Here is a 12,540-nt window from a genome sequence, read left to right on the forward strand (position 1 = left end):
ATACCATCATAATAAATAATAATGCTGGTAATGCTCAACAAACTATTTATGAAAGTAGTGGAACTGAAGTTCCTATTTTTACACAGGACAAAGCTTATTCCAATTTCCTTTTATAGTACTCTTTACTTTTCTAGAAGTGTTTCTGGATTCCTAATTAAATAATTTCATAAAGAGAAGCCTTCTCCTTTGCTAGTGAATTGTACCCCAACAGTAGAGCACTCGCAACATGTGTGAGGCCCCTGGGTATCATCTAGTGGTCATGGATCTTTTGTGCTTCAACTTCAGGCAAGATATGTGAGTAGCCATTTAAAAGAAGACCCTAACATGTAAATAAAAAATTGCATTTTGGGATCATTGAAAATTCAAAACATTACCTCTGTCTTGTGCTTGATCCTGTTCCCACCGGAGTTGATAGGAACTTTGCTGCTAATTTCCCCACAGGGAATGGGTCTGGGGTGGGTTGTCTGTGATATTTAAAGAGAAACATTGCCAACTAAGTAATAACTTCCAGAGCACTGGGGAGGCAAGCATGTTTTGTATGCTTCTGTCTGAAAACACAGGACTCTGACTAGTCCACACAGCCAGGGGCAGATCGCAGAATTAACATCTCCCATGCTGGGGTTTGCTAAGTCATTCTGCAAGGGCTTCATTCCCCTAAAGGTGCTTTTCTCTTCCTCCACACTCCTGTCTTTCCTTCGGTGCAAGGCAGGTTGGCACCTGAGCTGCCACATTGCATCCAGTGAAAGGAAATGTGCTCATGGAGGTAGCCAGAGATGGCAGAGCTAAACCTGGTTTGCTATATTTAGCACTTAACCAGAGTGAGCCTCAGTTTGCATGAGGAAAGATGGATCTGCTCAGGACAGATTTAGGAGTATGCACAGCAGCATTATCTCATGTTACTATGTCTTCATTATTGCAACAGTGGCCTGTTTCAACTGGCTGTAAGACAGCACTTCATGAGGCATTAGGTATAATTAAAATTAGCTTTTGGCTGCCAAAATAAATAACGAGACTAAATGTATTTTCCTTTCCTTTTTTTTTTTTTTTTTTTTTTTTTCTTTCTTTTTTTTTGAGTTGTCTTTGTTCCTTTACTCAGTGGTACAGTGGTCGTTCAGAACTGTTTTCCCACCCCTTCTCAAGTCAGAGTAATCTGATGCAGGGAGCGGGTGATCACCTGCAGTATCTGGGCTTGGTTCCATCCACAGTAAGAGCAGATGCAAAATGAGGTGGGAGTTCCTGTTTGGGGAAAAGTGAAAAGCACAGTGCAAAAACAAAAGCCAATTTACAGCTTTTCTGTAAGTCACCATGGAGTGACATTGTTTTGACAGGTGAGAGGCAGTACAGCTCACTGTACTGAGGGGGATATTCTGAGTAGCCAGAATGTGTGTAATGTGTGTGTGAAAAGGAAAGTAGGCCAGAGGAAGTCTCCTAATACAGTCATTCTTGCTCAACAAAATTTAGAAGATAGTATCTCCCCAAATAACAGCCTTTCAAAGCAACAATAATTAGGAGATTACCTGAGTATCACTACTTCATTTACCAAATCTGCAAAAAACTGGAAACTCAATCCACATACTTGCTCATTATTATGCTGAAAGTAATTACATTATCAACCAACCAGTCAAACAGGCAAAAACCCATGGTGAAAGCTGCCATTTCACAGATCTATTTAATGGATGAATGTTTCATTTCATCAGCATCAGACTTGTAAAATGGTGTCAAAGCAGAAAAAAACATGAAAAAAAAGGGATGGAGATGTTTGCTTCTGTTTGTTCTGCAAAGAGGAGAAGAGAGGGAAAAGACCTATTATGTCTGATATTTGAAAGCTGTGTACCTTACCTCTCTTTCCTTTTCTGTCAGACTCTTGGCGTAAGACTCCAGTAGAAAACGCACAGAGGAAAACGGAAAGATTTCTACAACATAGTGAGCTTTCAATCATGCCAAAAGAGCAAGGTTATGTGGCTGTCTGTCTGTTCCACTTCTCCAGTGTCCACAGTGGCAGGCTGTCAAATCCAGTAATCCACATTAAATCAGCTTCCAGGAAAACACAGAAAAAGCAACAGTAACAAATGATAAAACTGAGGGAAAAAAGAAAAAAACCAAAGCCAGTTGATTTATTCTTAAATTTCTCAACTACCCAAGTAGTTAACAATCAAGTAGCTATACCTGACTAAATTGTATCAAGTAGCTATATCATAACTCAGCTAGGGCCTTGTGTGTTTGTCGTCATTCCCCTTTGGTGCCCCGCTAGTGGGATCAACCAGCCCAGAGAGCCTCTTTTCCAGGCCTGGCAGGGGGTGTGTGTCTCCTAGTGGCTGGATCGTTTTGCACACTGTGGCCATCTGAGTACCTGTGGGTAGCAGAGCTGCTCAAACTGACACAGCACACTGAGCAAAAAAGCTCTGCTGTAAAGTTCCCTCTTGGGCTGACTACCCCAAACTTTTACTGCTCAAGCCTGTTGTTGCCCTTGCAAAAAGAGTCTGCCCAGAACAGACACACATCTGAGCAAAGCTGACATTGCCCTGGCTCTCCTAGGTGCCAAGCCTTGCTGCCAGAGTAGTGCAAATAACTCATTGGTGCAGAAGAAAATCAGATCTGAATCACTTACACGACTTAAACACAGAGAAGCTGGAGCATATTAGCAATGTTTCTTCTGTGGCCTGTTCATTTCTGAGCAGAGTGCTCAATGAATTCACAAGTTTTAATGCAGTGTCAGAAGAAACATAGAGGTAATGTTATACTACTCCAAGTGCCAGGTGCAGAGTCATAGCAGAAAAACAAACCTCACCAAACTGTTAGATGACTCACGACAGATGAGTCAGAAACTCTTTCTTTCCTGCTACACTGTTACCAATGTAGCAGGCTGCAAAACGAGAAAATGGAGCTGTGGATGACAAAGAAGAGGTAATTTGTGAGAAATGCCCACAGCTTGTGGGGTAGATGAAAGACAAGATACAGCAATTAAAAAATACCCGAGACACACTATGTGGGTACAAGGTGTGTCCCAGTTCTTCAAGCTTTTGAGCAATTAAATCCAAGTTACCATTCTTTCCAGGTGTTTTCAGTGAGCAGAAGCAGGTGCCTTCTCCAAAGACCACTAGTAGGTACATTAGATACCAGCAGTGTCTGGCACGAAATTAAAAGCAAACATGGATTCTCTTGTGATCCTCAGTTTGCAACCTTTGTGAATTTTACGGGCAGAAAGTGTTTTCTGCTAGAAAACTGTAGAAAACAGTGCTATCAGTAAGTGTTGTAGCACTGAACAAAAGTAGAAGTTTGGAGGTTATTTGGAGGCCAAGATTAAAGAACAGTCACCTTTGCTTCTCGTGTGGGCCAGATTAACCAGTGAAATGTGTTTTATGTGTACGTGATCCAAGAAAGGCTTCATCACCTACCACGTAACACCAGAGATAAAGAGTTAAATACAGCTTTGGGCCATGTGAGAACCATGAAAAGTAGGTGAATTTGCATTTTGATTACACTGAAAATAGTTTTGTGAACTAAAACAAATGACTTCTCTGAGATTTGTGATTCCTCCTGTGAATTAAAATATTCTGTATTTACATTCCAAATGGTGATGAGCAGAACAATGGCCCACAAAATAAGTCATGATTGTTTCCTGACATTCTGCTGTTTCAAATGGAATACTTTAAAATGGGAACTGGGAGATGTGAGATAGGAGCTTGGATTCTAATGGCACAATTTGAAAGTAACAGAAATGGTTCAATAGCAACTTAACAAAGATCCTTGCTTGCAGAAGGCATCTCCCTGGGGTTCTTGACAGTATGGCATCTACATTCTCCTGCTTTTCAGGAATTTAGAACAAGCTCAGAGGGAAAACAATTCAGAGAAAACCCAGGTAACTTATTATGGGAAATAAAAAACAGATCATAGCAGAAAGCTCTCATTGCTCTATCTATTTCCTTTATAAAAGAACGGACTGAGGAGTAACACAGTTACTGTCAGTAAGTACCAGCACTGAGCACACAGCGTGAATGAACTTTTCAGTATAGTGGACAAAAGTATAACAAGATACATTAACTGAAAGGTAGACAGTTCAAACTAGGAATAAGGCACAAATTTTTAACAGTGAAAGTAATTGAAACAATGTACCAAGGACTTCAGTGAGTTTTCCTTTAGTGAGGACATGTATAGAACGACTGGAAACTTTTCTAGAAGACACATAATTGAGACAAAAATTAATTCATAGAAGTTCAATGACATGTCATATACAGGAGGTCAGAGTAGATTATCAAAAATGGGTCTTTGGAGCTTTAAAGTCTAGGACTTTATGGAACATTGAAAAAGTATTAACTAATTTTCTTCCAGTAGAATGTCCTTAACAAAGATCAATTTCCCTACCTATCAATGGATTTTTCCATACTTCTCAGCACTGTCTTAAGTCTTTCCCAAATAAATTAGTTTGGTGTAGTGAGATGAATAGTGATTTCATAGCGCCTTCTCCACCCTACCTCAGTTATTGAAAGAACTGTCTATTCTAAATATATGCAATCTTTTATTCTATTTGAGAAACAACCCACCCAATTGTATCTAATTACAGCATCTTAAAATGAAATTTTAACATAGTAAAACTGCCAACTTCAAACTTCTTAAAAAATTAGCTCTGAACATTTTTCTATTAAGAAGCAAGTATTTTTAAAAAATAATTTTGTTTAGTTTCTAATTTCAGATTTTTTGGAATTATGTCAAGTGCAAAGTATTGGTCAGGCCATGTGGAAAATAATCTTTACATGCTTTAATTGCTCTGCTGATTTTCTTTCATCTTTCAAAACTTGTCATGTGCTAATACCAAGTCTGGAAAATGTCAGTCCCACCAGAAGACATGTTTGTCAAATTATTAGCAACCAAAAAAAAAAAAAAAAAAAAAAAAGAGGAGTGGTCATGTCAAGAACTGAACTGAGTGATAATTATAATGAAATTTTAGTGCATATTATCAGCTTGCCTGACCTAAGATGCAGACATTAAGAGAGCTGCCAGCAGAAGTTGCCCTGGAGATGTGCTGAATTGTGCTGAAGCAGCCTGTCTTTTGATGCCTAGACTGTCTTTTCTCCCTGGCTGACTTCATTCACATGCCTTGTCATGCCAATTTACTCCAGTTCTTTCCCCTCCCTCCTCAGCAGTTGGATGTTGCAACCTATTTACAGTGAGGAGATTCCCTTACTGGGTGAACTTTCTGTTACCTGGCAGGAGAAATTCCTTGGGAATTAATGCAGTCTCAGTATCTGTGAAACAGCTAAGGGATTAGAGATGTCTTTTCAAGACACTGAAGGTTTCTGATAAAGACCACGGCAGCATTCTGCCAGAACTGCAAAACAGTACTGATCTCATAAAAAGCTGTGGGAGATTTTGCAAGTAGAAACTGACCATCCATGTTAGCTATTTGTTAATATTGCTCCAGTCTCAGTGAAAAGAGATGTATACAATGGCTGCAAATGCCACAGGTTTTATGCAACTCTAATCCCTGCTGCTGCAGGGAGTTTTTATATAACCCAGCATGAGAAGGCATAAACAATTCTGACTGGGAATATCCAAGCTACAGTGAGATCAGCATGGTGCAAGAAAAAAAACCCTTTTTTTCTGCCTCTGTCTGCCCCCTTTTTTTTTTTTTTTTTTTTTTCTCATCTGTACTCCTGAGGTTTTGTGTCCATTGAAAGACCCTCAGGGGAAAGCTGAGGTAGAAATGGATGGAGCCAGGCACACTCTTGCCCCACTGGCTCTAGGAAGAAGCCACTTGGTGACTTTCCAAGAGCTCTTCAGCAGAGCAGTGCCCACAGCTGTGTTGCTCAAAAACAGTCTTACCTTAGAGATATATCCCCTTCTAGGACACCTTGCTTCTGCTTCCTATTACATTCAACTAGGGTGAACTTGGATTACTGTGTGAAGTGCATTTCAGTGAAAAATAAAATAAATTAAATAAAATGGCCTATCACAAGTAAAATAGTTCAGGAATTAGTGAAGTATTATGGACTTATAAGAATGGTTTCTTTCCACAGAGAATGGAAGCCAAAATGGCTGTGAATTTCATTTCAGCATCTAGCAAAAAAAGCTGTCAGACTGGTTATAGTAAAGATGATAATATTATGTTGTTTAATCTTATCTGGATATATCCCCTCCAGTGGTTTCCTGCTGGTAAACCACAGAGAAGAGAGGCAGTAGTAAGTAAACTAGAGGAAGTGAGATGAAATATAGTATGCTCTTTTGGTTAATAGGGAATTCATGTGAAGGATATTGCTAATTAAAACCAATGGTATTTTCTGCCATCTGGGCTTTCAAAACTAGTTTCAGAGGATACAGAGGATGTTTTGTTTCAGTGAATTGCTCGTATCTTAGGGAAGCCACTGGGATGAAATACTAGTACTGTGGTAAACTCTGCTTGCACTTTAACAGCAACATGTAAAATAAGCACTTTATGGAGTGTGAATACATGGTTTCACCCACATAATGTCCAAATGAAAGGGCAGCTTGGGGTTAGAAGAACAAAATCCACTCAGCCTGCTCTGAGGTACAAGAAACTGCCAAATCATAGTGGTTACTGGAATAGGAGCTCTTGTGTTCACCAGGCTGTACAAGTGTGGCTCCAGGGCTGCTGGATCTGTGGAAACATGGAGTCTGGGGATTTGCCTGCAGTGCTGACCTTCGGACCAGCCTGTAGATGGCACGGTGATTCACTGGGAGCATGTGAAGCCAGAGGCTGCCTTGCTGCTACCGCTCACAGCTTTCCTATGGTTGACCAGAGGGAGTTGAAGTTGCTCCAAAGACCTAGCCAGAATTCCCAAGTAGAGCACCTTACCTCATTAACTGCATCAGGAAATACTGAGCAACCTCAGCAAAGATTTGTGAGTGAGATGACATCTTTATGCATCAGTGAAATCTTGTGCTCAGCACGCGCTTACTTCATCTGGATTCTAGGCTTGTGCCCAAGGCTGAGGAAACAAACCTAAACTTTCTTCAGCTTGCCTATTCCTGAGTGCCTTGTGTCAGCAAAACGAGCCTCATCATGTGGCTACCGGATGTCTTTTCCACCTCCCACACCACTTCCAAGGATCCCAGTTGGACCCACTTTCCTAAGAACAAATGAAAAAGTCCACTTTTGTTGTTAGAGTTGTGCTTGTGTCTCTGGAAACAAACAGGTAGTAGGCGATGTTGGAACAATTCTTTGTGTGTTAACAGTGTCTGAAGACTAGCTTCACATGTGGCTGAGCTTGGTACTTTGAAGTTAAATATGAACAGGGGAAATGAAGAAAAGGTACTGCGGGATAAAGTTGGCAGCTTAATCAGAGCTGCCCAACCTGTAGCCTGTGGACGTCTCCTGTCTGATTTCTGCTTGCATGTTATTTGTGTGGCTGAGCTGTTATAATACCTTCTGGGTTTGTACCGGCAAAGGCTGAACTGTCCTGCTGTGATTTATCCCAAATCTGCGGTGAGTGTCCTTCACTAGGCACTTCAAATAAATGTATGCATCCTGCAAGAATTAGAACCTGAATGAAAAGTCAGTGTCCTCTTTTTTTTCCCACCCATTTCAGCTGTATGTTTATCAGTCTTTGGTTTGGGCAAGAGATTCCCCATTTGCCCCATTTGCTCTTGTGCTCTTAAGGCTTGAACATTCCTTTATTATTGCAAGAAGCTTCTGTTTACCTCTTTTCACCTGTGTTCTGGTTTCTGGCCCCTGTTCATCTCTTGTTGACTCCCTGAGGGTGCACAGATGGTAGCCTGGAAGCCAAAAGGAATGATTCTGGAGGAGTAAGAGAGTGAGGAGGAAAAGGAGTAAGAGAGAGGAAAAAAAAAAAAAAAAAAAAAAAGGCAAGCAAAGCAGTGATCACAACAAGATTCCAGACTGTCCTAACAGCAAAACCCTAATATGTATCAGTGTGCTGGATCTTGTCAAGACACAGGTAATGATTATTTTTGGGAATGCAACCTAAACACCATTTAGTGTGTTGGCTGTAAATGTTTGGACCTGTTATGTAAGTCAGTTATCACAGTTCCATCACAAAGTACATTCTTGTCAGCTGAGAAATACTTTTTTGTTTTTTTTTAATTCACAGGCATTACCACAGTTTGTTCTTTAATGGTGGCCGTCAGCCTCAGAGGCACCACACAGCAGAACGCCTAAGCATTTCTCACATTCAGATTAAGCCCCTATAGGCAGGACAGTATGCAGAGGAGTTAATGCACCCTATGAGCAGAAAGGAGTTAATCTCACCACTGCAGTCCGTAGGGACTGAGTAGCACTTTTTTCAGAGGATAAGGAAATGCCGTGACTTACAGATAAGATGTCAGGATTTTTTTTTAAGCGTAGTGTTTTTTAGGATAGTAGGTGAAACATCGAAATATTCTTAGAGGGAGCTCATTTGCATCCAAAGCGTTTTATAAGACGAGCCTTTAAAAGAAAACAGAGTAAGTATATGCAAATATTGTTCTTAGCATACAAAATATTGTAGCTATTCTGCAAACCGCCTTCCTAAGTTTGCACATGAAACGTAGCCGAGCTTATAAAAGAACCCTTTAGCTGCACTGAGGGTGCAGGCGGGAGAGAAGCAGCCGCAGCCGAGGTGGGTCAGGCATTTCGCGGGCGAGTTCAGCAGAGCGGAGCGAGAGCGCGGCCCGGCGCGGCTGCCAGAGGACACCTGGCGGCGGCGGGCGGCGCTCCCGGGGCCTCGCACCGCCGCACGGGGAATGGGAGCCACGGCGGGGCTCACCCAGCACCCAGCTTCCCTCGTGCTCTGCTCATCCTGCTCCCTCCGTGCTCTGCTCACCCTGCTCCCTTCGTGCTCTGCTCACCCTGCTCCCTCCGTGCCCTGCTCACCCTGCTCCCTTCGGCAAGAGATGCGCCTTGCGAGAGGAATGGCAGCAAGGAGAGAAAATTCAGCAGTTGCTGCAGTCTGTCCTCGGAGAGAGACGCACTCTCTCTTGGAACAATCAGCCAGAGCCCTCTAGCACTGAGGACTTGGTCAGCACGGAAATCAGAGACAAGCACTGCCTGCCATACTCTGTGCACACTCATAGCTCTCTTGATCCCCTCTATTTTCATTTGTATTTTCTGTCATTTAGTCATTTCATTCCTTTTTAAAGGAATGGACCTTTCAGGAAGGGCACTGCCTATAACAGGACAAAGTGAAAAATACACTGTCCCTTTCACTTGTGGTGCATTTTTCTGAGGCTTTTTGTTAGGACAATAATAATGTTATTTCTGTGGTCGTGTCAGTACAGAGACAGTCTGCTGCCTAACTGGACTAGTGATTTTGGGTAGAAATGATAACATTCTAAAATAACATTTTAACCAAAACAATAACACTCCAGCAGGCATCCAAACCCTTACTAATGAATGTAATACTTGCCAGTGCTTTTAATCTTGACACCTCAAAGCTTGTTCCAAAAAGTCTGCATGAACCTATGCTTGGATTTATGATTGTGGACTGTATTTCTTGTTGTAAAATGTGCATTAAAGGAACAGTTAAGTGCAATAACCCCAAATTTGGCCTTTGGATTTTCAGCATACACGTGACAGTTCCTTTCCACTTCTGCTCTGTTTCCAGCAAAAGGTAGTCAATGAGGAGAAGTTTACTAGGCAGTGGAATACTTATAAATGTCAACATTCAGCCTGCTTGCCAGGGCTGAGTGAACTGGTACAACCAGAAAATTACTTACCCATGAGAGGTGGGTATGGGTGGAGGGGAAAGAAAGCAAGAGAGGACTGGAAAAACATAAAAGAATCCTGGATTGTTTCTGTAGGGTTCTGTAGGAGTAGACTTTATTCCAATGGTATTGCAGGCTTCGTCATTTGGGGTAGCAGATGGGAGCAGCCACATCAGTCCTGATAACATCTTTATTTTGCAACCTCTATGTAGAAGTGGGTCCTATGATTACAGATATGGTTCTTAGCAGAACTAGCCCACAGAGTAGAAATAGGGAAATTCAAATTTGGTTTGCTTACCAGAACGTGTGGGGGAGGTGGAGGAAATGTGGATACCTAGCCATGGCTTATTTGGCAGGCAAACTAACCTGTTCAGAGCTGCACAAGACAGAGGGGAAGCTCCATGCTCCTGACCCACGTGAGACTTCAGAGTGGTATACAGGAGACAGAGCACACAGGGCAATTCCGAGAACTCCACTGCCAGGTGTTTCTGCTCTATAGGTAAGCCCGGTTTCAAGACGTGGGTGAGAGCACGCCCTAAAGGGTTGCGGACACAGCATCCCTGCCGCAAGCCCAGAGGCTCCCAGACCGACTTTCGCTCAGGCAGTGCAGAGCCTGTAGGATGAGAGAGTCCCAGACACCCCGCTGCTCGCCACTCCGGGAGCTCCCGCGGGAAGGAGCCGGGGGTCTCAGAAGCCCGAGGGCGGCAGGAGGGCAAGGGCGGGGGCTGAGAGCGGCTGGGCCGGGTGGCGTTGTCCAGGGTCTTGAAAGCGGAGTGTCCGTGCGGGGCAGGGGCAGGTGCCGGGCCGCTCTGCCGCGCTCGGCTGGGCACGGCAGCACCTTGGGGCCCAGACCCGCGGAAGGACAGGGCGTTCACCAGCTCGCTGCCGGGGAGGGCCCTTCCCGGGACTCCCCATGCTCTGCCTCTCTGTTTCCCTCATCCCACCTGTTGCTCACTTCCGATCCCGAGCTGGCCGCGTGTCCCCAGGGCGCCCCGGGCATCCCCTCCCGCGCCCCCGCCGCGGAGGGCGAGAGGCGGCGGGGAGGCGGTGTCGGGCCGCGGGGTTCGGGATGCGCGGCAGCGCCAGAGGCCCATGCGGAGTTGTTCCCCGGGGGCCGCGCCGGCGGAGGCGCTGGAGGCGGGGCTGCGGGCGGGGCCGGGCCGCGGGCGGGCGGAGCCGGCGGCGCGGTGTGAGTGTCGCTGCTGCCCCCGCCCTCCCGCCTCTGCTCCGCCCTCCCGTCCGGCGGCGGAGCCGCACTCCGGAGCCGAGCGCCGGGAAGGGGCGGCGGGGGAACGAGAGGAGGAGCAGCGGCGCTCACGCCAGCCCGCAGCAGCCCAGCGGAGGGCCCGCGGTTCCGTGCAGGGCTCCGGCGCCCCGCGGGTGGCGTGTCCCGCGGGAGGGGAGCGGAGCGGAGCCCGTGTGCGCGGGGGGCATGGGGGTCCCGCGGCCGGAGCAGCCGGAGCGCGGGCAGCAGCGGCGGCCGCGGCAGCGCCAGGTGAGGAGCGGCGCCCGCCGCCGCGGGCGTGCGAGTGCCCTCCCTCCCGGGAAGGGCTCGGGAGCTCTTCAGGGAAGGGGGTGCTGTGAGGGCAGACACATCTCCACTTCCCTCAGGTGCCTTTGGGAGGGAGGCTCGGCTTCTCCGGGCTCCGCGGGAGGACGGAGGGCTGGGGCAGGTGGGCAAGCGGCGGGGAGCCGCAGGCCCCCCTTCCCCAGCGGCACCCCGACCCCGCCCCGGCCGCAGCCACCCCGCCCCGGCGGGCACCGTGCGGCGGCCGGGCAGACTCGCTCCTGCACGTCGCCTTTATAAATAGCGATGCGATCCGCCCCGTAGAGAGCGGCCCGCGGGCGGCGGGGGTGTCGCCGGGTCGCCGGTCACCTGCGGGGCGGTTCTGCCGCCGGCTGCGGCAGCCCGAGCACCCCGCTCCCCTCTCCGAGTGTCACTCCAACAATAATGGAATTACGGAGTAAGTTTGTCCGCGTCGGACATCGCTGGGGAGAGCTGCTGTTCAGAGCGGGGACCGCCGAGCGCTTGGGGTGGCAGAGGAGAAGCCTCTTCAGCCCCTGCAGTTTCCTTAAATTATTTTAATCCCTTTTATTATTTTTTTAGTTACTGGATACAAGGCGCGGGCTGCATCCTTTTGCACTCTTTGTTGCCTTGTGATACTCCCGTAGTTGTTTAGGGGTCTGTTCTCCAAACTTGACGTTCTATGCGTTAAATAGGAGCCAGCTCGGCTCAGCTTTGCCTCGGATTTTATGCTGGGGCTTCGCAGCCCTTCTGTGCTGGGCGGCAGCGCTCGGCTGCGCTGGGAGAGCCCCTGCGAATGGGGAAGTAGCGTTCCGAAGGCTTGACAAAGGCAACTCCGGAGCTGACAAATTTCAGATATGGCTGTTAAGGTTCCCGAACTAGGTCAGTAAACTGCCTTGGTATTTGGTGCTGCATTATATTATTACAGCGGTAGTTTGAAAACTTGCTTTCAGCCTGGCTTTTCTGGAGGAAACAAGTTTTTTTATTTTTTTATTTTTTATGATGCAAAAGACATGCAAAGTTAAAGAGAATTGCACATGTAAATTTTCCCGAGCTCTTTTGTGCGCAGTTTTCACTTCTGAAAGTTAACACTAGATGGCTTTCTTATATCAGCTATCCTGCAGGGAAGGAAAGCGTGTAATGTCTCTGCAGCCTGCTATTTCTGTGTTTGTCTATTTTTTTTTTTCTTCACGTGAATAGTAAACTATCTTCTGGTCAGTTCTGCACCGATTCGACACGAGCAGATTGGAAGCTTGCTTACTAGCTGACATAATTCGTTGTTTGGATTAGCTCATGCTGCTGCTTTAGACTTTATTTTACGTGTGTGTTACTAATATCTAAAGAAAGTTTGTTTAGTT

The 12,540-nt window shown here is 45.9% G+C and overlaps 1 protein-coding gene across 3 annotated transcripts in view; it reads left to right on the forward strand.

Annotated features, from left to right (window-relative positions):
- The first annotated feature begins 10,934 nt into the window (after positions 1 to 10,934).
- Positions 10,935 to 12,540, forward strand: part of SIPA1L2 (signal induced proliferation associated 1 like 2) — a 126,120-nt gene continuing 124,514 nt past the window's right edge. For 2 of the 3 annotated variants that reach the window (XM_063390489.1, XM_063390490.1), the window contains exon 1: positions 10,936 to 11,152. The gene's annotated coding sequence lies outside the window, so the exon portion shown is untranslated. Of the gene's footprint in view, positions 11,153 to 12,540 lie in introns of all 3 variants that reach the window. The other variant, XM_063390488.1, reaches the window with a different exon arrangement.

The sequence above is a fragment of the Prinia subflava genome, chromosome 2 (assembly GCF_021018805.1).
Source record: "Prinia subflava isolate CZ2003 ecotype Zambia chromosome 2, Cam_Psub_1.2, whole genome shotgun sequence".
Classification (NCBI taxonomy): domain Eukaryota; kingdom Metazoa; phylum Chordata; class Aves; order Passeriformes; family Cisticolidae; genus Prinia; species Prinia subflava.